This window comes from Mobula birostris, chromosome 5 (assembly GCF_030028105.1).
Source record: "Mobula birostris isolate sMobBir1 chromosome 5, sMobBir1.hap1, whole genome shotgun sequence".
Classification (NCBI taxonomy): domain Eukaryota; kingdom Metazoa; phylum Chordata; class Chondrichthyes; order Myliobatiformes; family Myliobatidae; genus Mobula; species Mobula birostris.
The window spans coordinates 196,586,047-196,612,584 of record NC_092374.1 but is presented as its reverse complement, the minus strand read 5'-3'; the positions used below and the strand labels follow the sequence as shown (position 1 = coordinate 196,612,584).

The 26,538-nt window shown below is 45.3% G+C and overlaps 1 pseudogene; it reads left to right on the top strand.

The window, feature by feature from the left end:
• Positions 1–398: 398 nt before the first annotated feature.
• Positions 399–25,503, top strand: LOC140198215 (E3 ubiquitin-protein ligase TRIM39-like; annotated as a pseudogene).
• Positions 25,504–26,538: the final 1,035 nt, after the last annotated feature.

Here is a 26,538-nt window from a genome sequence, read left to right as displayed (position 1 = left end):
CGTTTCGGGTTGAGATCCTTCATGTGAAACATTGACTATCTGTCTCGCTTTTCAGGAATTGTCCCTTTCAGTCCTGTCTTGCAATGAACCAGCCACTTCTCTCTGTTTCTTTAATACTCCGACCTGTTTACCCTGTTTCTGATCCCACCCTGATGAAGAAATGGCTGCCATTCCTTCCCGTTGAACACTTGCAGCAATATCATGTTCGTTCAACACACACAAAATGCTGGAGGAACTCAGCAGGCCAGGGAGCATCTGTAGAGACGAGTACAGTCGACATTTCGGGCCGAATCGCTACAGCAGGACCGTTCATCACTGAGAATGGCGCGTGTAGTGGACAGTCACGGTACTGCAGGGACTCAGCAGCTCCCCGAAAGCGAAAGCATTCTGAACCAGGAAGTACCGGGCGTTAACATGGCTTCGAAACGACAGGACGAGAGTTTAACCGAGGAGGTAATTTGTCCCATCTGCCTGGATTTCTTCACTGAACCTGTAATGCTGGAGTGTGGACACAACTTCTGCCGCTCCTGTATCACACAGTGTTGGGAAAGACAGGAGAGACACTCCTGCCCGGAATGTAGAGAGGAGATTGCAGACCGCACCCTAAAGGTCAATCGGGCCTTAGCAAATCTGACTGAGAAAGTTCGAAAACTAAACGTGAATCCGAAAGAGAAGGAAAGTAAACTTTACTGCGAGGAACATGAGGAAGAGCTGAAGCTGTTTTGTGAGACGGACAAGACACTGATCTGCGTGATCTGTGCGACTGCGCGGGAACACAAGTCCCACAACTTCATGCCGGTTAAAGAAGCCGTTCAAGTCTACAAGGTAAATACAAATCACTTTCGATCGTCTGTTTCTGTTGTACCATGTATTGTGTCCAATCTATTCACTCTTTAATTCCCAGGATCGGGTTAGATCTTCCTTGGACTCTCTCACAAAAAACAAAGCAGACTTTGAGGAAGTGGAACAGCAACAGAAGGAGAAGATTTCCGGAGTACGGGTGAGGCTTCTGAGTTGATTTTTTTATATTGTTGTGTAGATTTGTGCCCTTTAGTGTAGAATGGCTGAGTATTGCAGATCCAGTGATCTGGGCTCAATCTGACATGTGCTATCTGCGTGGAGTTTGCATGTTCTCCCTGTGATCACGACAGTTTCTGTTACATCTCAGAGACATGTTCTTTGAATTGTTAATCCGTTCCTGTAATTAACTCTGTTCACTACTTCAAAGATTGAACCGGTGATCCTCAGTGACGTCCTGTGGGCTGTTGACCAAACTTATAAATGTATTTCTTCCGAATTACTCTCGCTGCAAACTGTAGTATGAAAATTCCTTTCAAGCAACGTACTTTCAAATGTTTTAATTAATTTACAATTTTTCTATCTTCTGAAGCACTCCGTGTCAAACATGCAGTTCTGACACGTTTAAGTGGACGAAGGTTCGCAGTCATGGTCAAAAGAGAGGGAGGAGGGGAGCATTCCAAGCCAGGCTGAAACACAGGGACATAGAGGCTTAGAGACCTGGAGCAGTACAGCACAGAAACAGGACATTTGGCCCATCTAATCCATAATGGGTCCATTTAAACTGTCTACTCCCATTGACCTGTACCTGGACCATAACCCTACATATCACTACTATCTATGTATCTATCCAAACTCTCTTAAACATTGAGTCAAGCTCGCATGAAACACTTGTGCTGGCAGCTCATTCCACACTCTCACAACCCTCTGACTGATTAATTTTCCCCTCATTATCCCCGTAAACTTCTCAGCTTTCACCCTTAAACCATGACCTCCGGTTGTGATCCCACCCAACCTCAGTGGAAAAAGCCTCCTTGCATTTACCGTACCTATACCTCTCATAATTTAATATACTTCTATCAAATCCCCTCTGGATCTTCTACACTCTAAAGAATACAGTCCTAACTTATTCAGTATTTCCTGAGAACTCAGGTCCTCCAGACCCTGCAACATCCTTGTAAACTTTCTCTGTACTCTGTCAGCCTTGCTTACATCTTTCCTGTAGATAGGTGACCAAGACTGCACACAATACTCAAAATTAGGCCTCAACAATTTCAACATAACAACCCATTTCCTGAACTCAAATCATTGATTCATGAATGTGAATGTACCAACAGCTTTCTTTATGAACCTATCTACCTTTGACCGCTCTCAACGAATTATGGGCGTGTATTCCCAGATCCCTTTGTTCTACCACACCCCTCAGTGCCCTACCATTCACCATGTAGGACCTAGCCTGGTTGGTCCCACTGAAGTGCAAAACCTCGCACTTGTCTGCATTAGATTCCGTCTGCCATTTTTCAGCCCATTTCCCAGCCGATGCAGGTCCCTCTACAAGCCATGATAGTTGTCCTCACTGTCCACTACACTCCCAATCTTGGTGTCATCTGCAAATTTGCTGATCCAGTTAACGACATTATCAAAGGTTTACAAAGGATTCAAATGTGCATTTGATGTCAGAGAAATGTATGCAATATATATCCTGAAATCTTTTTTCTTCGCAACCATCCACAAAAACAGAGGAGTGCCCCAAAGAATGAATGACAGCTAAATGTTAGAACCCCAAAGTCCCCCTGAAACTCTCTCACTCCCGCGCATAAGTGGCAGCAAACAATGAGCCACCAGCAAAAATAGCATTGGCACCCACCACCGAGCACTCAAGCGTGCAGCAAAGCAACAGCAGACACAGATTTGCAGTACTCCAAAGACTACTTGTGTATTTGACATTGCACAGGCTCTCACTTTTCCTAATAAGTGAGACGGAGATGTCTCCATTTCACAGCAAGAGGGGAAACATGACAAACAACTCACTAGTTTATGATGTTAGAAGTCCGTTGCATCCCTGTCGCACACCACTGGTCACAGACCTCCAGTCAGAGAGAGGCAACACTCAACCACAACGTGATTGCGCATTGCACATTTAGTCTGAGACATAACGTAAAGATTTTTAATCCTCTTGTATGTGAAGGATATAAGAAATAAAGTCAATTTAATTTATTGCATTACTACCATGCTCGGGTTTCTCTCACAAGGGCAATGTTTCATCCAATTTACTACCTCATCCTGAATGCTGAGTGACTGAACCTTCTTGACCAACCTCCCATGTGGGACCTTGTCAAATGCCTTTCTAATGTCCATATCAACAACATGCACTGCCTGACCTTCAGCCACTTCTCTGACTAGTTCCTAGAAATACTCCATAAAATTTGTTATCCATGACCTACCAGGCATGAAGCCATGCTGACTGTCCTTTATTAGTCCATGTCAATCCAAATACTCTATCCGGTTCCTTAGAAAACGTTCCAATGGCTTCCCCTCAACTGATGTCAGACTCAACGGCCTATAATTTTCTGGTTTCTGTTCAGAGCCATTTATAAATATTTGGACAACATTGGCTGTCCTCTAATCCTCTGGTACCTCTTCTGGCACTAAGGCCCTCTGCTACGGCCCTGGCAATTCCTGCCCTTGCCTGCTATCAGGACCGAGGGAGCTCCTTGTCAGGCCCTGGGGATTTATCCACCTTGATTTGCCTCAGGGTAGCAAACAACTACTCCTCTGTAATCTGTACCGGGTCCATGAAGTTGATGCTGCTTTGCCTCACTGATATAGGCTCTGTATCCATCTCCTGAGTAAATACAGACACAAAGAATGCATCTAAGATCTCTCCCATTCATTTTGGCCCCACACATGGATTACCATTCTAGTCTTCCAGGGGATCAATTTTGTCCCAGATAATCCTTTTGATCTTAACATACCTGCAGAATCCCTTGGGGTTTTCCTTCACCTTGTCTGCTGGAGCAATTTCATCCCTTCCTTTTGCCTTCCTGATTTATTTTTTACAATGTTCTCTTGCATTTCTTGCACTCGATTAGCACCTCTGTTGTTCCCACTTGCTTATAGCTGCTTTGCTCCTTCTTTTTTCTCTTCTCCAGGGTCTGAATATCCCTCTTAAACCGAGGTTCTCTACACTTGTTACCTTTGCGTTTTATTCTGACAGGTGAAGACAAGCTTGGTACTCTCAAAGTTTTCCTTTTGAAGGCCTCCCACTTTCCAAATACAGCTTTGCTGGAAAACAGGCGGCCCCAATCCACACTTGCCTGATCATTCTGATACCATCAAAACTGGTCTTTTTCCAATTCTGAATCTGAACCTGCAGACCAGGCACATCTCTTTGCATATTTACTTTGAAATTAATGGCTTTGTGGTCACTTGATCCAAAGTGTTCCCCGACACAAACTTCTGTCACCTGCCCTGTCTGATTCCCTAACAGCAGATCTAGAATCGCACACTCTCTTGTCAGGACTTCTGCATACTAATGAAAGAAACCCACCTGAATACATTTGACAAACTCTGTCCCATCCAGTCTTTTTACAGTGTGGGATTCCCAGTCAATAGCTGGAAAGTTAAAATCACCTGTTACAACAAACTTATGCTTCTTGCAACAAATTTGTTCCTCTAAATTCCTCAGACTATTGGGTGGTCTTTACATATCCCCATTAGCATGATCATATCTTTCTAATATCTCAGTTCCACCCATAACAGCTCACTGGTCAAGTTCCCCAGTCTATCCAGACGGAGCACTGGTGTGATGTGTTTGCTGACTAGTAACACCACCCCTCCTTTAATCCCTCCCTCTCTGTCATATCCAAAACAACGGAACTCCGGAATACCCAACTACCAGTCCTGTCCCTCCTGCAACCGTCTCACTAATGGTGACAAAGTCATAATTCCTTGTGTTGATCCACGTCCTGAGCTCATCCACCTTTCCTACAATACTTCTTGCATCGAAATATACACAGCTCAAGACACTCATCACACAGTTCAAAATTTTGATTGCTGACTTTGTCTGAGATCTTACCAGACATCTGCCTCCACAAACTCCCTACTAACTGTTCTGGCACTCTGGTTCCAATCTCCCTGCAACTTTAGTTTAAACCCCACCTTGCAGCATTAAAAGACCTTCCCGCTAGGATATTAGTCCCTCTCCAGTTCAGGTGCAAACCACCCCTTCTGTACAGGTCCCACCTTCCCTGGAAAACAGCCCAATGTCTAAAAATCTTATACCCTCCCTCTGACACCAACTCCTTAGCCATGTGTTCAACTGTATAATCTTCCTATTTCTGCCCTCACTAGCATGTGGCATGGGTAACAATCCTGAGATCACCACCCTGGAGGTCCCACCCTTTAACTGAGCACCTGACTCCCTGATCTCCCTTTGCGGAATCTTGTCATTCATCCTACCCATGTCATTGGTACTGACATGAACAACTTCTGGCTGTTCACCCTCCCACTAGAATGCTGGGGACTCCAGCTGAGATGTCCCAGGCCCTGGCACCCGGGTGGGAACTTACTATTCGGGAATCTCGTTCTCTCCCACAGACCATCCTGTTGGTTCCCCTAACTAACAAATCCCCTATCACCACAGCGTGCTTCATGTCCCTCCTTCCCTTCTGAGTCACAGAGCCAGACTCCGTCCTAGAGACCCAACTACTACTCTGTTAGGTCAAATGTCCCCAACTCCTGGCAGCATCCAAAGTGATATACCTGTTGTTGATGGGGATGGCCACAGGAATACTCCGTACTGTCTCCTTAGAACCATCCCCCTTTCTGACAGTTAGCCATTTGCCTGTGTCCTGCACCTTGGGTGTAACTACCTCTCTACATGTCCAATCTATCACCTTTTCAGCCTCCCAAATGATCACAATTAGCAAACAGGCAACAGCCTATCCTGATACCTTTCAACTAATTGTTGGGGACTTCAATCAGGCTTGTTTGAAGAAGACTCTGCCTAATTATCACCAACATATCACCTACAGCCCCAGGGGTCTCAACGCTCTTGCGCACGGTCACATTATGATTAGGAAAGCTTACCATTCCACGTCTAGACTGCATTTCAGGAAATCTGATCACTTGGCCTCCCTGTCCAACCTGCATCCAGGCAGAGGGTGAAGAGCAAGACTCCAGAGATGAGGACAACACTGAGGTAGTTGTGGGAGGCTGAGGAGTGGCTGCAGGTTTGCTAAAGTCGGTAGACTGGGCCGTGTTGAAAGACTCAACAGACAGTCTGAATGAGTAAATCACGGCTATCACAGACTTTATAAAAACAGTTGTACACGAGTTGTCCCCACAAAATAGTTCAGAATTTTCCCTAACCAGAAACCTGGATGAATCAGATCAGTAACATTCTGGGCTGGTGAGTTACAAGCTTCAGTGGCTGAGATGGGAGAGACTGCACACACAGCAACTGTTGCCCGGGTGCTTCACCAGTCGCAGCTTTATGAGAGAGTGGCAAAGTGAAAGCCACTGTGGGGATAAAACTCACATGAAATCTCCCCTTGAGTTTGCCAGAAGGCATGTGGGAGACTCTGAAGTCAGCTGGAAGAAGATTCTATGGTCTGATGAAATGAAAATTGAGCTCTTTGGCCATCAGACTGAGGTGTAAACCAAAAACCACCCATCAGGAAAAACACCATCACTACTGTGTAACGTGGTGTTGGCTGCATCATGCTGTGGGGATGTTTCACTGCAGCAGGCCCTGGAAGGCTTGTGAAGGTAGAGGGTAAAATGAATGCAGCAAAATGCAAGGAAATCCAGGGGGAAATCCTGATGCAGTCTGTAAGAAATCTGCAACTTGGGAGAAGGTTTGTTTTCCAGTGAGAGAATGGCCAAAGCATATGTCAAAGCTACACAGGAATGGCTTAAAAACAACCAAGTTAATGTACAGGTTTGGCCAAATCCAAGTCCAGACCTCAATCCAACTGAGAATTCGTGGCTGGACTTGAAAAGGGCTGTTCACTCACGATCCTCATGCAAACCGTCCAGGCCATGCTCTGTTCTCGCAGCTGTCACCAGGAACTCAGTACAGGAACTTCAGAACCAGCACCACCAGGTTCAGGAACAGTTACTACCACTGAACCATCAGGCTCTTAAACTAGTGGGGATAATTTCACTCACCCCATCACTGAACTGTTCCCACTGAACTGGACTTCGGGTCAAAGACTCTTCAGCTCACGTTCTCTGTATTTATTGTTTGTTTGTTTGTTTATTTATTTAATATTATGGATTATTTTTCTTACTTCTTGTTCTTGGACATTTGTTGTTTTTTCTTTGCACATTGATATTGTCCGCCCCATTGGATACAGTCCTTCATTGATTCAATTGTGTTTCTTGTATTTAGTGTGACTACCTGCAAGAATAGGAATCTCAGGGTTGTATATGGTGACACATCTGTACCTTGATAATAAATTTGCATTGAATTTTGAGCTTCAGATGGGGTATGTGACTCAGGTCGGAGTTAATGGACACGTGAGGGAGAATGGGTTTAGGACAACATGAGGAAAGAGGATTAATGGGATTGTTCTGAGAACCAATATAGATATGATGATTGGAACGCACACGTTCCATGTCAGAAGGAAATACAACAAAGGAATATAGTAAATCAATCCACCTTTCACTTGACAGAAACAGTCACACGTCCTTCAGTCCCACGTCACATCACAGTTTGCTGAACTGCACCAGATTCTCACTGAGAAAGAGCAGCGCATTCTCAGAGATCTCAGGGAAGAAGAGGAGAGGATTGTAAATCCAATGGAGGAAAATCTTCGAGAGATTCAAAAGAATTTAAATTCTATTCAGGAGGAGATCTCAAGGTTAAAGGAACAGATGGTTCAAAAACAGAGTGTGATATTTCTCAAGGTGAGAGATTATATTTCTTTTTGCTTTTGTAAAAGTAATCAAAATTGGGATCAGTATATTTGAAGTAACTGTGGCATTTACAAATGTTTGTAAACTGTTTTAAGACAGAAAGATGTTTCAGAAGTTCAGGACTGTCGTCCCAAAACTGGACTTCCAGAATATCGGTACAGGTACATCACAGGACAGTCTGCAATCTTCTTGTGAATGAGTTACTCTGAACATAACACTGAACTGGTGCTTGGTTCCTCAATTCCCATATCAAACATCCCTGAAACTCACATTAACATCCAGTTCCAGTCACGTGTTGTGAGTGTGTCTGGTGCCGTGGGTGTGAGGGTCTCTCTGTCAATCAGTGACAGTAAAGGGTCAATTCCAGAATGTGACCCACACATCAGATTTATCATCAATAGGTAAATGCACTTTCCATTAGATTAGAGAATTAAGGGAATCCGACACTGTTTCTTTACATTTTCGGAAACACTCCTAGTCATTTTCCAAGTGGTTCTGTGTTGTTCGTACATGTGTGTGACTGTAGAAATGTGAATTTACAACATCTTATAATGATTTGGATGAAATTCAGGATGAGGACTGTAAGTCTGAGTCTGTTCAGATTTGTGTTTTATTTATTTCAGGAGGAAACTCGTCGGAAGAGGAGGTAGGATCTGCTCTTTGCTGAATCTCTGTATGGATTTGTAAACTAGTTCAACATTGCAGTTCATAACCAACAATTTTATATTTGCAGAATTAGTGATGATTTCAAGCAATTGACAGTGACAGACGGTGCCATTCTGGTTGAAAAATTCGATCACCTCTATTTATTGAACTCAGCATTGAGAGAAATACTTGATGACATCTATCGAGGTAAAACTTACACTGATTCATTTGTGTTTATGAGACACAATTAATTATAATTAGAAGCAAAGATTGTCTGTAACAATGGGCTGAAGGGGGACTGTAGTTTTATTCCAGCTTCAATCCTATCTGCTGGGAAACATCAGTGTCACATGGTCAGCTGGAGATGTCTGACCCCTGAACACACCGACACAGGGGCACAATACAACCAATACATATGACTGTTATATGTCCCACTGTATCCCAGTCCCACCCAGACTGTACAAACCCGACAGGACACGAGTGTGAACCCGATCATGTAATCTGGGGAATTAATAGTCATTTAATGACATTATAGGGAATAAAGGGCAGGCACTGTAGTGTAGTGGTTAGTGCAAAGTTATTCCAGCCCTGGGTGTCAGATTTCGAGTTCAATTCCAGCACCCTATGTAAGGATTTGTATGTTGTCTCCTTGACCGCATGGGTTTCCTCCGGGTGCTCCGGTTTCCTCCCACAGTCTAAGGATGTAGCAGTTGGTAAGTTAGTTGGGCATTGAAAGTTTTCCTGTGATTAGACTAGTGTTAAATAGGTGGGTTGCTGCTCAGTGTGGCTCATTGGGCTGGAAGGGCCTGTTCTGTACTGTATCTCTAAATAAAATAAATTAAAGCTTGTATCAGTGTGGCATCCAGTATTGTCAGAAAGATACACGAGACCCTCATGAACCACTGACCCTGTCTGACCTGTCTGTGACTGTAGACTCAGGTCTGCCCCCTGCTAGACTCACGAGTCTCACTGTTCTTATCAAACCACCACATTGATTCATTATCAGACTGAGCCCAGACACACCAACCAGTATTGACCTCTGTCAAGATTTCACCAGCACCTCTCTTTTGTATTACTCTTTTGTAATGTGATATGTTCCAAAATGTAATTTTCTGAACTTATCTTCCTGAACTCCTTGGATTCTGTGACCTTCTCCCTGGGAAATACAGATCAGAAATATTCATTTAAAACCACTTCCCTCCACAGTGGCTCCAGATTGTTCCTTAAGGAAACTGATTCTTTCCCGAGTTACTCTTTCATTTAATATACAGATAGAACCCCTTAAAACTGTCCTTTACCTCAATGCTGGGGTGACCACGTGTTCACTTTCTGCCCTTAAATTTCCCTCGTCTGTACACTCCTCTGTCTCTGAAACTCCTCAGGTCAGAGAGCTGTGACCAGGCATTTCCCAGAGTTCAATCTTCCCTTGTTCACTCTTTGTGACCGAAGCCTCCATGATGTATTTTCTCAGTTCCCTCAGTAACCTGGTCACACTGTGTCTGTGCTGACCATCAGACCAAATTAAACTAATTCCACCTGCCTGCCCACGTTCCACATCCCTCCATTCCCTGCCTGTTCATCTGTCTGTCAAATCGCTTCTTAAACATTTCTGCTGTATCCATTTCCTCAATACTCCTATTTATTTAACCTGGCATTCAACAGACATGTTTCATGTCTCCACTTTATCCCATTGTGAAGCACTTTGAGTTGCATCATTTGTATGAAAAGTGCTCTGTAAATTAATTCTTCTTATTATCATTGTACTTCTATTTTTCTCTCACTCAAGCTGGTAAAGCCTGAGGAACGGGCACAGCCAAGCACACTAATTTCTCACTTGCTAGGAACTTTCAGACTATTCTCGTGGTGCTTTGTATTGTGGCCTAATTTTTTAGTGCTATGATGTGGTGATTTTGGGGTGATACCAGTTATAGACATTACTATTGGGCAATGTATTTATTATTATTATTATTATGATTAATAATAATAATACTCCAAATCTGAAAACAAGCAGTTGGAGGAACTCAGCAGGTCAGGAAGAGTCTGCAGAGACAAAGAGATAGTCAAAGTTTCAGGTGGAGACCCTACATCAGAGTCCTGCCTCTCTGGTCTCTTGTGAGACCAAGTGAGACCTCACCAAGGTTTCAATGGCTGCAACAGGACTTGCCAACTTCCACGTTCAATGCCCTGACTGGTGAAGACAAGCTTGTCCTACACCTTCCTGACCACACTCTGCACTTGTGTTGCCCCTTGAGGGAACTGTGCTCTTGGACCTTGATATCCCTCTGTCATCAATGTTCCTAGGGTCCTCCATCTGCTCTATAATTTTCCCCTTCATTTACCCTTCCAAAAGGTATCCTCGCTCAGTGCTCCAGATTAAACTCCATCAGCCATTTCCTCATCCAGATCTCCAACTGATCTTTGTCCTACTGTATCCTTCAACAACCATCTTCACCATCCACATCTCCACCAAATTTGTGCCAATTCAAGTGTATAGGCCACATATATCACTCAACAACAGAGTTACCAGCACTGAACTCTGTGAAATACTGCTGGTCACAGACCTCCAGACAGAATAACAGTCCTCCACCACAGCCCTCTGTCTTCTGTGGCCAAGCCAATTGTGAATCCAATTCACATTCCTGTTTTGTAATGTGAATACGTTCCAGGACATAACAACTCATTTGCCTTAATTCCCCATCTCCCATCCCCATCCCCATGTAAAATACATAAACGGACTCTCCCATCTCCTGTGACTCCAGATATCAACGACCACATTGATCCTGAATGGGCTGAAACTCTGGATCAGGACTGAGAGTGGAATGTGGGTGATGGGGTGGTGGAGGTGGGTTTGTGGCAAAGGGGACAAAGATCTTCTCTTTCCATCTGCATTAACAGTTCATCCACACGCTTCTCACCACTGGCCCATCCAGTTCTGGTTCATTCTGCCATTCTTCTCTTTCCTAATGGTTCCCATTATCACCTCATTCACTGATAAGATTCCTTCACACTCTCTCCTTGCTCCATCTCCCTCTCATTTTATCCTCTGTATCTGTCTCCACCACTGTCTCCCAACTCCAGCACACACCCCATCCCTCTCCGACCTGGAACAACCTGCCTGTCATCCCTCCACAGTCCAGAGTCACCTCAGACTCCTGTCTCATCACTCCCCTTCTCCTCTGTATACCGGCCATCTCCCCTCTCCACTCTCAGTCCTGATGTAGGGGTTCGATCTGAAACGTCGACAGTCCCTTTTCCCACAGATACTGCTCAATCCACTGCGTTCCTCCAGCAGATACTGTGAGGCCTGATAATTTGATATATTTAAGGTGGAGTTAGAGAAACTTTTGAAAGATTGAGAGATTGAGGTTTTGGGGAACTGGTACAGAAGAGGAATTGATGCCAGTATCGATCAGTCACTGTCACATTGAATGAAGGGCCTGTTCCTGTGCTGTACTGTTCTATGTTCTCTGTTCAGAAGAATAAGAGGAGATTTCAGAGAAACACAAACTTCTTCCCGGGCTCAACCGGCGGGATGCATGGAGAATGTGTCCCCTGTCTGAGGGGTCGAGGGTCGGGGGTCACTGTCTCAGAGGATGGTGTACCTTGGGAATTCTCTGCACCGCAGGGCTGTGGGGTCTCAATCATTCAGTTCATTTAAAGTCACAGAGTCATCGTCTAACAGCACAGAAACAGGCCCTTCGGCCCATCACCTCAGTGTCGACCTACTCACACATCTATACGCATCCCATTGGTCGGCATTAGGTCAGTCTCTTTCTGTGCCTTGTCTATTGAAGTGTCTGTCTAAATGTCTATGAAACACAGTGATTGTATCTGATTCCAACACCTCCTCTGGCAGCAAGTTCCAACATCAAACACTCACTGTTCAAATAAACTCACCTTTAAACTCCTTCCTCCCACCTCAGACATGTGATCTCTTGTATTTGATCCCCCTCCTGTGGGAAGAAGATTTCAACCATCTGCACAATCTATGCCCCTCACAGCCTCATATATTTCTGACAGATCACCCCTCAGCCCATTTACCAGCATTTGGCCCATATCCTTCTAAACCTTCCCTGTCATCATTTCCCTGTCCCAAACCTCAACTCCTCTGCTGTGCCAGTTCCACAGGGCCCTCAATTCCCCTGTGTTACAGAAGATGATCAAACTCATTCTCTACCACATTGCAGAAGCAAATGTGCTGCAGGTCCAAAAATGCAGAAAGGTAGATAAATCCCCATGTCCTGATCAAGTGTGTCCCAGGACATTGTGGGAAGCTGAGGAAGAAATTGTTGGCCCCCATTTGGAGGTGTGTGTTCTGATCCGCATCTGACCATGTAAGCCTCCATGGTTTAGACATTCCGACTGTCCGGAATATGGAGAGCTGGTGCAGCCCCTTTAAAAATTCAGACCCACCCTGCTAATTGGCACCAGGATTTTAATATTTAATGAGCACCTGAACTGAGGTTCCATGCTCAGTCTGTGCAAACAGCATTATCAGTAATGCTCTTTGAACTGGGGTTTTAAATTTTCAGTTTCTATGTCAGAATATATGGTTTTTATTTGGAAACATGGGTTGGAGAATATTCACCTGGCTCTGTATGGATGTACGCTGCCTAGGGTTCCTGTGTTTTAATACTTGGGGTTATTGTTGGATGTGAGCCCGACTTGGAGAACACATATAAAGTTTTTGAAGGATAAATGTAAGCAGATCATGAACCTTTTGCAGTGTATGGCTGGGTATGACTGGGGAGCCTCTAGGGGTGTGCTTTTGACAATTTATCATGCTTTAATACAATCTAGTGTCTGGGCAATAGTTATAGAAACATAGAAAACCTACAGCACAATACAGGCCCTTTGGCCCACAATGCCATGCCGAACATGTACTTACATTAGAAATCACCTATGGTTACCCATGGCCCTCTATTTTTCTAAGCTCCATGTACTCATCCAGGAGTCTCTTAAAAGCCCCTATCATTTCTGCCTCCACCACCATCACAGGCAGCCCATTCCACGCACTCACCACTCTCATTTTCATTTTTAAAATCTTTTTATTGATATATAATCTTCTACAGCTATAAAATACAAAAGTTCAACAAATTAGTATATATATAATCAATAAAGCTGAAGAAAAAAAACTCATATATGTTATTTTTATATCAAAAAAAGAAGGCAAAAAGAGAACCCCAACTGACTAAAAAAAACCCACTAACTACAAAAGAAAAAAAATCATTAGGAACCAACTCCCGGAGCAATACATCTTTCAATCATCTATATAAAATAAGAGAAGAATAAACAACAACTGCCAAATCACATTTATATAACATAAAACTGGAAGGACTTTTATGTTATATTTTATTTTATTTTATGTTACGCCACTCTCTGCTTAAAACATCTTAGCCCTGACATCTCCTCTGTACCTACTTCTAAGCACCTTAAAACTGTGCCCTCTCCTGTTACTCATTTCAGCCCTGGGAAAAAGCCTCTGGCTATCCACATGATCAATGCCTCTCATCATCTTATACACCTCTATCAGGTCACCTCTCATCCTCCGTCACTCCAAGGAGAAAAGGTTGAGTTCACTCAACCTGTTTTCATAAGGCATGCTCCCCAATCCAGGCAACGTCCTTGTAAATCTGCCCTGCACCCTTTCTATGGTTTTCACATCCTTCCTGTAGTGAGGTGCCCAGAACTGAGCACAGTACTCCAAGCTGGGTCTGACCAGGGTCCTATATAGCTGCAACATTACCTCTCGGCTCCTAAACTCGATCCCACGGTTGATGAAGGCCAATGCACCATATGCCTTCTTGACCACAGAGTAAACCTGCGTGGCAGCTTTGAGTGTCTTACGGACTTGGACCCCAAGATCCCTCTGATCCTTCACACTGCCAAGAGTCTGACCATTAATAATATATTGTGCCATCTTACTTGACTGACCAAAATGAACCACCTCACACTTACCTGGGTTAAACTCCATCTGCCATTCTCAGCTCTGTTTTGCATCCTATAGATGTCCCAATGTCACCTCTGATAGCCCTCCACACTATCCACAACACCACCAACCTTTGTGTCATCAGCAAATTTACAAACCCATCCCTCCACAACCTCATCTTTGTAAAAATCACAAAGAGAAGGGGTCCCAGAACAGATCCCTGAAGCACACCACTGGTCACCGACCTCCATGCAGAATTTGACTCATCTACAACCACTCTTTGCCTTCTGTGAGCAAGCCAATTCTGGATCGACAAAGCAATGTCCCCTTGGATCCCATGCCTCCTTACTTTCTCAGTAAGCATTGCATGGGGTACTTTATCAAATGCTTTGCTGAAATCCATATACACTACATCTGCTGCTCTGGCTTCATCAATGGGTTTAGTCACATTCTCAAAAAAATTCAGTCAGGCTCGTAAGGCACGACCTGCCTTTGACAAAGCCATGCTGACTATTCCTAAGCATATTATGCCTCTCCAAATGTTCTTAAATCCTGCCTCTCAGGATCCTTTCCATCAACTTACCAAGCACTGAAGTAAGACTTACTAGTCTGTAATTTCTTGGGCGATCTCTACTCCCTTTCTTGAATAAGGGAACAACATTTCCAACCCTCCAATCCTCCGGAACCTCTCCCATCCCAACTGATGATGCAAAAATCATCGCCAGAGTCTCAGTAATCTCCTCCCTTGCCTCCCACCATAGCCTGGGGTACATCTCGTCTGGTCCCGGCGACTTATCCAACTTGATGCTTTCCAAAAGCTCCAGTACATCCTCTTTCTCAATATCTATATGCTCAAGCTCTTCGGTCTGCTGTAAGTCATCCCTACAATCACCAGGATTCTTTTCCGTAGTGAATACTGAAGCAATGCATTCATTAAGTGCCTCTGCTATCTCCTCCGGTTCCATACATTCCTTTCCATAGTCACACTTGATTGGTCCTATTCTGTCATGTCTTATCCTCTTGCTCTTCATATACTGGTAGAATGCCTTGGGGTTTTCCTTAATCCTGTCCGCCAAGGCCTTCTCATGGCCCCTTATGACTCTCCTAATTTCATCCTTAAGCTCCTTCCTGCTAGCCTTATGATCTTCTAAATCTCTATCATTACCTAGTTTTTTGAAACTTTCATAAGCTCTTCTTTTCTTCTTGACTAGATTTACAACAGCCTTTGTACACCACAGATCTTGTACCCTACTATCCTTTCTCTGTCTCATTGGAACGTAACTACTCAGAACCCCACACAAATATCCCCTGAACATTTGCCACATTTCTGCCGTACATTTCCCTGAGAACATCTGTTCCCAATTTATGCTTCCACGTTCCTGCCTGCTAGTCTCATATTTCCCCTTACTCCAAACAAACACTTTACTAACTTGTCTGTTCCTATCCTGTCCCTCTCCAATCCCTCTCCAATGCTATAGTAAAGGAGATAGAATCGTGATTACTATCTCCAAAATGCTTTCACTTTATACTTTATACTTTATTGTCGCCAAACAATTGGTACTAGAATGTACAAACATCACAGTGATATTTGATTCTGTGCTTCACACTCCCTGGATTACAAATATTAAATATTAAAAATAGTTAAAATTAGTAAATATTAAAAATTTAAATTATAAATCATAAATAGAAAATAGAAAAATGGGAAGTAAGGTAGTGCAAAAAAACCGAGAGGCAGGTCCAGATATTTGGAGAGTACGCCCCAGATCCGGGTCAGGATCCGTTCAGCAGTCTTATCACAGTTGGAAAGAAGCTGTTCCCAAATCTGGCCGTACGAGTCTTCAAGCTCCTGAACCTTCTCCCGGAGGGAAGAGGGACAAAAGGTCTGTTGGCTGGGTGGGTCGTGCCTCATTGATTATCCTGGCAGCACTGCTCCAACAGCGCGTGGTGTAAAGTGAGTCCATGGATGGAAGATTGGTTTGTGTGTTGTGCTGTGCCGTGTTCAAAATGCTCTCCCACTGAGAGTTCTGACCCCTGACCAGGTTAATTTCCCAATACCAGATCAAGTACAGCCTCTCCTCTTGTAGGCTTATCTACATATTGTATCAAGAAACCTTCCAGAACATACCTCACAAACTCCACCCCATTTTAAACCCTTGCTCTAGGGAGATGCCAATCAATATTTGGGAAATTAAAATCTCCCACCATGCCAACTCTGTTGATTCCCTATACGATTTATATTATTTATATAAGTTTACAACCCTATGTGATTTATAGGGAGGCAGCTCATTCAGTTTTATTTTGGTGGGATGTCCTACAGTCAAGGCACTTAGAATCTGTAGTGAAGCATTCCAGACCACACCAAGAGGCGCATTTGGGGTTGAACTGGGAGAGATGCCTCTTGACCAGCAGAATGAAAATTTGAGCCTTGCATAGGGGACTTTCGTAGTAATGTGTGGGACGTCCCATTTGGTGAATTTGGTTTTAATGGATTGCTGGGAATATACTAACAGAGATGGTAAATGTTTTAGGTGGACAATTAGGGAATAGGTTCGGGAGTATGGTCTTGTGGATTTGTGGATTAGCCCAACAGTGGCCTGGCCAGGAGTAAAATTTGGAAATTTTCAGATGTGGAAATAGATTTGTCATTACTGGGGGGATAGACAGGGTCCTGTGGGTGGTGAGAGTGTGCCTGGTCATTTACGGCAGCAGTATTTTTCCCTTTTGCCTATTTTCACAGATGGTTCTACTGACCCAGTTAGTAATGGGTGGGCTCTGGAATAAATATCGCTGGATTAATGTTGAGATAGGGAAAAGGCTAACAGGTGGATTACCTGTCAATACAGCAAAAGGTATGGCCATTATCATTAGTTTGCAATGGGTAGAACAAGCTAAACCAAAAGGAGTTGTGATCTGCTCAGATGCTGCCTTGGAAACACAGAGTTTGGAAAGGAAGCGTTCAAGGAGACCCGATCTATTGATGGAAGGTCCTACAATTTATATGTCCTGGAGAGAGTGGGAATAGTAGTGCAGTTGTGTTGGGTCCCAGCACATCTGGGTGTATTGGGTAATGAAAGGACAGATGTTACAGCAAAACAGGCACTTACTAAGTCAGAGGTAGGTATTATCATAAATATAGGAAAGTATTCAGCCATATCTTGTATTAGTTTGACAGGGATGAGTAAAGTCAGAATTTGTGGGATAGCAGTGGGACTGGGAGGTGATATTATAATTTGGTTGCATCAGTCCAGGGGAGGTTCCTGAAGTTGTCATAGCTGGGGTGGTAGTGGGGATAATCTCCCACTACTTATAAAGTGCTCCAAATGGCGTGCGTCTCTAACAGCCCCTCACAACCAAGTCCAACTCAAGGCCTTCACGTGTGACTTAGCTACTAGGCCCAGCGGAACTGTTTCCAATGCCAAAGGAAGGGGCAAAGGCGGACCACTGGCTCCTGAAAACCAGTTGCTTCAGGCAGGTGGGACCCGTCAGCATTGGACGGCCAAGAGAAGGAAATGCTGATTTTTAACCTCCACTGCCTTGCAGCTGTACCCACCTATGGGAGAGGCTTTGGGCGTAAATCCAGAATCAGGTCCCTAAGGCAGTTTGATGGTGTTTACAACTTCACTCTGGCAACCTCTGTGACGACACTGGTGCTGAGCTGTATCATCGCTTGCCCTTCCCTTGGACTACATCAGTGACGTGGAGAGGGGAAACCCACTGCATGGGCAACAGCCAGTTCTTCAGATCTTCCCACCCAGGCTTGCACCCTGAAGAGGACACAGTCCACCAGAGGCACAAACCCATGTTCCTCTGGGATTGACGGCTGCCTATGAGTTTGCCAAGGCGCCATTTGGGAAGGAATAAGAGGGAAGATGTGTGATTGGCGGGATTGAGGTTAGGAATTGAGTATGGGAATGAGTTGTATGATTTTTTTTAAGGTACCAGAGACAGTGGAACATGCGATCATGTTGTGCCACAGATATTCAGTATAACGTAGGAATCTGTTTCGGCAATTATTGGGTAGATCTGTGGTGCCCAGGCTGCAGGATATTCTGGCATCTGAAGCAGGGATTAATATGTCATGTAGGATCCTGGTGAAGTTTTTCATTAAAAGAGGTTTGTGGGGCAGGACCTGATCCCTGTGACAGCTCCTATCATACTCCAGTCCAGTAGGTGGCGGTAATGCACCTTCCTGATCGGTGCGAGCTGCCATTAGCACAAAAGTCAGTGGAAGAAGAAGGTTCGGTGCTCAGTTGTCAGCTGGACTCTGGATTCTCGTCTCAGTCTCGTATCGTGTATCGATTCTCGTCTCGGATACTCCAGCACCTGGGTCCTTACCGTCCTCGCCTCGGACTCTTGTCACAATATGTGTATCATCAGTAGGTACGGGTGAGAGGCCAGAAGACTGGAGGGTGACTATTGGTGAACATTTATTTAAGATCGACTGTCGGGGAAAGGCTGGGAAGTACAGACCGGAGAGCGTAACATCCATGGAATGATTAATGGAGGGATTCTGAGCGACAGGATCTCTTCTTCGGTTGTCCATCGAAATCCGATGACGACGTCCACTCCTTTAACGGTGAGATCTTTGATGACTATACAGTCCTATCCTGGACCCACAAGCTCTGTTGCAGGTGGGACATGTATATGTGATAGTGCTGGCAACCATGGCTGCATTTCTCCTGGCTCTCTTCTGCTGTCTTCTGGTTGTTCTTTCCATCTCCAGAATATGAACCCTGTCCCTACACAGCTGTCGCCAGGTGATACGGTCAGCAGCAACTTCCTCCAGGTCCTCGGGTCTGATCTTGCACTTCCTTAAAGTATTCTTCATCTGATCCTTATAGCGGTTCCTCGGCCCTCCAGCTGAGCATCGACCATGATGTAGCTGGCCGTATAACACTCTGCGGGGTAGCCGACATCCTTATCACGTGCCCCAGCCACTGCAGCTGACGCTGGGTGATCATGGCTCCAATACTCCTGCAGTTGGTCTTTACAAGTATTTCAGTGTGAGGCACCCGCTCACGCCAGGTAATTCCCAGGATGCGCTGGAGGCAGCTTATATGGAAGCACTCCAAGGACTTGATGTGACGGCTGTAGGTTACCCAGGCTTCACAGCTATAAATCAGGGTGGTGACACAGACCACTTGGTATACGGCGACCTTTGTGGAGGGACGAAGGCTCCTGTTCTGAAAGACTCTCTGCTGAAGTCTCCCAAAGGCAGCTGATGCCTGTTTAATGCGGCTCTGGATGTCATTGTCAATGCCGCTATCCTCAGAGAGAATGCTCCCCAGATATTTGAAAGTAGGCACTGCTGACAGCTTTCATCACCAACAGTGAAGGCAGGTCGAGTGGGTGGGACACTGGTACTCCACTGGCAAACCACTTCTGTCTTGGTGGCATTGACAGTCAGCCCCATCCGGCTGTACGCTCTCACCGCCACAGCAAGGACAGTCTGAAGATCCTCCGGAGTATGGGCCACAAGAGCTCAGTCGTCTGCATACTGCAGCTCCAGGACCCACTCTCTACAGAGTTTGGTGGTTGCGTGGAGCCTCCTGGTGTCAAAGAGGTTGCTATCTGATGGTGTAGTGCAATATTGCAGTAGTGCTTGTAGTTAATGCATGCTGCATGCTGTATGCCGCATAGTGCGATAGGATCTACATTCATTTGGAAAGGCAAGGACTAAACAGGGTCACCCAGCCTGGATTTCTGAATGGATGATGGAAATGCAGTAGACATTGTCTACATGGACTTTAGCGAGATATTTGGCAAGGTACTTCCTGGTAGAATATTCCAGAGAGTTGGATCACATGGGATACAGTAGGATCTGGCCAATTGGATACAGAATTGCCTGAGTTGTGGCCTGTGGCCAGTGGTGTACTGCAGGGATGGGCGCTGGGTCCACTGTTTTTCATCATTCATGGGAATGATTTGGAAGTGGGAGTACGTGACTTCTTTCATAGATTTGCGGAGGACTCTAAAATTGTTGGACATTGAGGACTGGAGGGCGTGGGTCATAAGGAGAGGCTGGATAGGCTGGGAATTTTCCCTGGAGTTTAGGAGTCTGCCAGAGGAAGTGTAGATGTGGGTGCAGTCAAATACTTTTAAAGAGATTTAAACTGGTCTGTGGGTTGGAAAGTGTTAAAAGAATAATGAGAAAATGGGACTAGCTCACTGAAACAAGTTGGTCAGCACGAGTGAATTTGGTCGAAATGCCTGCCTTACCTCCTCTTTAAATGCCTCCAGTATTCACTCACCCCATCCTCATCTGACTCCAGTGATGCTCCACTCCTTCCTCACACCAGTTCCCACTGGCTATCTCCCGTCTTTCTTTCCCTTCTTGAGTACAGAAGAGCAGATTATTATTTAGATGGTGAAAGATTGCTGCATGCTGTTGTGCAGAGGGACTTGGGAGTGCTTGCTCATGAATCGCAAAAAGTTTGCTTGCGGGTACAACAGGGTATTAAGAAGGGAAACAGAATGTTGGCCTTCATTGCTAGAGTGATTGAATTCAAGAGCAGGGAGGTCATGCTGCAACTGTACAGGGTATTGGTGAGGCTGCACCTGGAGTACTGTGTGCAGTTCTGGTCTCCATACTTGAGGAAGGATATACTGGCTTTGGAGGCAGTGCAGAGGAGGTTCACCAGGTTGATTCCAGAGATGAAGGGGTTAACCCATGAGGAGAGATTGAGTCGCCTGGGACTATACTCTCTGGAATTCAGAAGAATGAGAGGCGATCTTATAGAAACATACAAAATTTTGAAAGGGATAGATAAGACAGAAGTAGGAAAGTTGTTTCCATTGGTAGGTGAGACTAGAACTCCGGGCATTGCCTCAAGATTCAGGGGAGAAGATTTAGGACGGAGATGAGGAAAACTGTTTTTCCCAGAGAGTGGTGAATCTGTGGAATTCTCTACCCAGGGAAGCAGTTGAGGCTTCTTCACTAAATATATTTAAGATACAGTTAAGATTTTTACATAGTAGGGGAATTAAGGGTTATGGGGAAAAGGCAGGTAGTTTACGGACAGATCAGCCATGATCTTATTGAATGGCGGACAGGCTCGATGGGCCGAATGGCTTACTCCGGCTCCCACTTCTTATGTGAAACATCCACAGTCCATCTCCCTCCACATATGCTGCTTAAACCACTGAGTTCCTTCAGATTTTGTGTGTTTTGAGAGGGTCTCCATCCCAGAGGAAAATCCTCGGGAACATTTTAGTTGTCCATCCGCGTTAAAACCCCGGGAAAGGGTCCGGTCGGCCACTCGACTGTGCCTGAGGCCCAGCGGCCTCTCCTCCGGTCCGGTCCCGGGGCCGCGCTGCCCGAGTCTCCCTCCGATCCCCGGGGACTCTCTAATTCTCTGCTTCTCCCCCCAGTCTCTGTCACCCTGGATGTGGAAACGGCGCATCCGCTGCTCGAGGTGTCTGAGGATCGGAAGAGTGTGAGACCGACCGGGACCCGGAGGGATCTCCCTGACACCGGGAAGAGGTTCACACACTGGTTCTGTGTGCTGGGATCGGAGGGATTCACATCGGGGAGACATTACTGGGAGGTGGAGGTGACGGGGAATCGGCGCTGGAGTCTGGGAGTCGCCGCAGAGTCTGTGAAGAGGAAGGGAAAGTTCACACCGAGTCCGGAGACCGGATTCTGGATCATCGGGCGGTTTGATGACGAGATGGAGGTTTACACCTCCCCTGTGTCCCGTCTCCCTGCCGGTCCCATCCCCGGGAGGGTTGGAGTTTATCTCAGTTACCAGTCCGGGACAGTTTCATTTTACAACGCGGAGACCAAGTCCCATCTCCACACCTTCACTGGGAATAAATTCACGGAGAAACTTTATCCTTTCTTCTGGACTGTAAATACAAACGAGTGGCTGAGAATCTGCTCCGGTTCCGCTCCGGGTCTGTAAACGGGTCGGGTCCCGGGACCGGCGTCAGGAGTAAGTCAGTGTAAATATAAATGTGCGGAGAGTGAAATAAACACGATGTGAGAATTATCGATCCATTAATTTTAACTCGTTCACCGCATTAGCCGGGTGAGCAGCCAGAAGCCGTGGTCCATGTCGGTACCAATGACCTGGGTCGAGCGAGTGACAGCTTCTGCTCAGGGAGTTCTGTACCGAGTTAAAGGGCTGGACCTTCAGGGTTGTGATCTCAGAATTGCTCCCTGTGCCATGTGCTAGTGAGAACTGGGAAGATTATACAGTTTAACACGTGGCTGAGGATTTGGTGTAGGGAGGAGGGTATAAAAATTTTGGATCATTGTTCTCTCTTCCAGGGGAGGTGGGACCTGTACCACAGAGACTGTCTGCACCTGAACTGGAAGGGGATTCATATGCTTGTGGGAAAGTTTGTTAATGCTGCATGGTGAGGTTTAAACTGGAGTTTCAGGGGGATGGGAACCAGAGTGCAGGAACAGTTAGTGGAGAAGTTGTTGAGACAGATATTGGTAAGACCTCAGAGCAAGTCAGGAATCAAAATGTTGAGCATGGTGTAACTAGTATCTGAGCTGTGCAAATATCAATAAAAGAAGTACCGTAGGAAAGGGGGATGAGCTCAGGACATGGATCAACACCTGGAATGATATTGCGGTGCTCTGGGAGGGGCGTGGTCGTCTGCTGCTGTGAAATAAGAAAGGTCTGACCACGTTAATGGGATTATATTACAGACCACCCAACAGACCTGGGGTTTTAGAGAACAAATTTGTAAAGTGATCACAGACTGTAGCAATAGACAATAGGTGCAGGAGTAGGCCATTCAGCCCTTTGAGCCAGCACCTCCATTCACTGTGATCATGGCTGATCATCCACAATCAGTATAAAGTTCCTGCCTTATCCCCATAACCTTTGACTCTGCTATCTGTAAGAGCTCTATCCATCTCTTTCTTGAAAGCATCCAGAGACTTGGCCTCCACTGCCTTCTGGGGCAGAGCATTCCATATATCCACCACTCTCTGGGTGAAAAAGTTTTTCCTCAACTCCGTTCTAAATGGCCTATCCCTTATTCTTAAACTGTGGCCTCTGGTTCTGGACTCACCCATCAGCGGGAACATGCTTCCTGCCTCCAGCGTGTCCAATCCCTTAATAATATTATATGTTTCAATACGATCCCCTCTCAGCCTTCTAAATTCCAGAGTATACAAGCCCAGTCGCTCCAATCTTTCAACATATGACAGTCCCGCCTTCCCGGGAATTAACCTTGTGAACCTACGCTGCACTCCCTCAATAGCAGGAATGTCCTTCCTCAAATTTGGACAATCTTAAGATTGATTTAGTAGGTGATTTTAAGTTTCCACATATTGACTGGGAATCCCACATATTGACTGGGTACCAGAAGATTGGAGGAGAGCCAATGTTGTTCCACTCTTTAAAAGAGGCTCTAAACAAAAACCAGGAAATTATTGACGTCAGTTGTGGGAACGTTATTGGAAGGTATTCTAAGGGACTGGATATGTAAATGTGGACAAACATGGACTGATTAAGGATAGTCAGCATAACTTTGTACGTGGTTGATCATGTCTAACCAATCTTGTAGAGTTTTTCAATGAAGTTACCAGGAAAGAGGATGAAGGCAAGGCAGTGGATGTTGGCGACATGGACTTTAACCAGGCATCTGACAAGGTCCTGCCTGAGAGGTTGGTCAAGAAGGTTCAGTCGCTCAGCGTTCAAGGTGAGTTTGTAAATTGCGTTAGACATTGGCTTTGTGGGAGAAGCCAGGGAGTGGTAGTAGAGTGTTGCCTCTCTGACTGGAGACCTGTGACCTGTGGTGTGCTGCAGGGATTGGTGCTGGGTCCCTTGATATTCGTCATCTATATCAATGATCTGGATGATAATATGGTCAGTGGGTCAACATATTTGTGGATGTTGCCATGTCTGTTAGCAGGTGGTCCGTGCGAGCCCGATTTGAGCATTTCAGAGAAATTTGGATTGGTACATGGATGGTAGGTGTATGGTGGGCTCTGGTCCTTCTGCAGGTCAATTGGAGTCAGCAGTTTAAATGCATTTTTGCATGGGCTAGATGGGCTGAAGGGCCTCTGTGTTGTACTCCTCTGTGACTCTGTCTATGGAGGGAAGTAGTTGACGTTTTCTCTTGAGGCCCCTCATCTGGACTGAAAGGAAGAGCGGAGACAGTCAGCATAGAAAGGTGGGAGGAAGGGTGGAGTAAGAGTTGGCGGCTGATCCAGAGAGGGATGGGTGGAGTGTGGAAATGTGTCAGAAACTGAGAGGTGAGAGGTGGGAGAGACAAAGATGATGAAATCTGGTAGGAGAGGGAATTGGAGTGTGGAATAAAGGGAGGGAGGTGATCAGGAGTGTGTGAGTGGTGGGCAGATGGAGAGGGTGGGGGAGGAGAGTAAAGAGATAAGGCAATGGGAACTGGCAGACCAGGAGGAGAGAGAAAACAAAAAACAGAAAGAGACAGAGGTGGAATGGCTACTGGAACTCTGACAATTCCACGTTCATGTCACTGGAGGTCCATGAGCCAGTACTCATCGGAGGATCAGATGTGGAGAGGGTCAGTAACTTTAAATCCTGGGCTGTCACTATCTCAGAGGACCTGTTCTAGACCCATCATATAAATATTATTACAAAGACTGCACGGTAGCACCCTTACTTCTTCAGGAATCTGCGGAGGTTTGGCATCTCATTGAAAATCTTGGCAAACTTCTACAGATGTGAGGTTTGATGTGTGCTGACTGGCTGCATTATGGCCTGGTATGAGAACACCAAGTCTTTGAGAGGAAAATCCTACAAAAGGTAGTGGATTTGGCCCAGTACATCATGGGTATAACCTTCCCAACCATTGAGCGCATCTACATGAAATGTTGCCGTAGAAAAGCAGCATCCACCATCAAAGCTCCTCACCATCCAGGCAATGCTCTTTTCTTACTGCTGCCATCTGGTAGAAGGTACACATGCCTCAGGATTCACACCACCAGGTTCAAGAACAGTTACTACCCCTCAACTATCAGGCTCTTGAACAAAAGGGGATAGCTACACTCATTTAAGGACTCTGTCATATCGTTAGTTCATGCTCGTTATTTATTGCTATTTGTTTATATTTGCACAGTTTCCTTACTGTTTATAGTTCCAGATGTTTACAGTTACTGTTCTATATGTTTGCTAAGAATACCCACAGAAGAGGAATCGCAGGGTGTATGTGGTGACATGTATGTACTCTGATAATAAATTTTACTTTGAATTTTGAACATTGAACCAGTTTGCAGGCTGCCCTGGTGGAGCATGAGGAGCTGTTCCTCTAATTTACAAGACAAATCAAGCCGGGATCCCAATCGGTTTCCACATGGAATCAGTTATTCTATCTGGAATCATTTTATCCCCAGGAAATGCAGGGAAAATAACAACTGGTCAGTCAGGATCCACAGAGAGAGAAACGGAGTTTCTATTCCATGTCAATGACATCTTCTGGAATTTATTCAAATGCTGCCTGACCCTCTGTGGCTTTCATGTATTTCCTGTTTATTTTTAGTTTATTGACCCTCTGATTGAAACAAACAAACAAGTAAAAAATGATCTTTCGTTACAGGAGAGGTACTGGCATTCATAGAGGAATGGGAGTCAGGGGGCAGTAAGTGGGAATGAAGGCGGCTTTTTCTGTTTGGTTGCCAGTGACTAGCGGCATTCCCCAGGGACCGCTACTCTTCACATTGTTTGTCAATGATTTACATAAAAAAACATAGAAAACCTACAGCACAACACAGGTCTTTCGGCCCACAAAGTTCTGCGGAACATGTCCCTACCTTGGGAATTACTAGGGTTACCCATAGCTCTCTATTTTTCCAAGCTCCATGTACCTATCCAGGAGTCTTTTAAAAGACCCTATCATATCCACCTCCACCACATAGCCGGCAGCCCATTCCACTCACTCACCTCTCTCTGAGTAAAAAACTTAGGCCTGACATCTCGTCTGTACCTACTCCCCAGCAACTTAAACCTGTGTCCTCTTGTGGCAACCATTTCAGCGCTGGAAAAAGCCTTTGACTATCCACATGATCAATGCCTCTCATCATCTTATACACCTCTATCAGGTCACCTCTCATCCTCCATCACCCCAAGGAGAAAAGGCCGAGTTCATTCAACCTGCTTTCATAAGTCATGCTTCCCAATCCAGGCAACATCCTTGTAAATCTCCTCTGCACCCTTTCTATGGTTTCTACATTCTTCCTGTAGTGAGGCGACCAGAACTGAGCACAGTACTCCAAGTGGGGTCTGACCAGGGTCCTATATAGC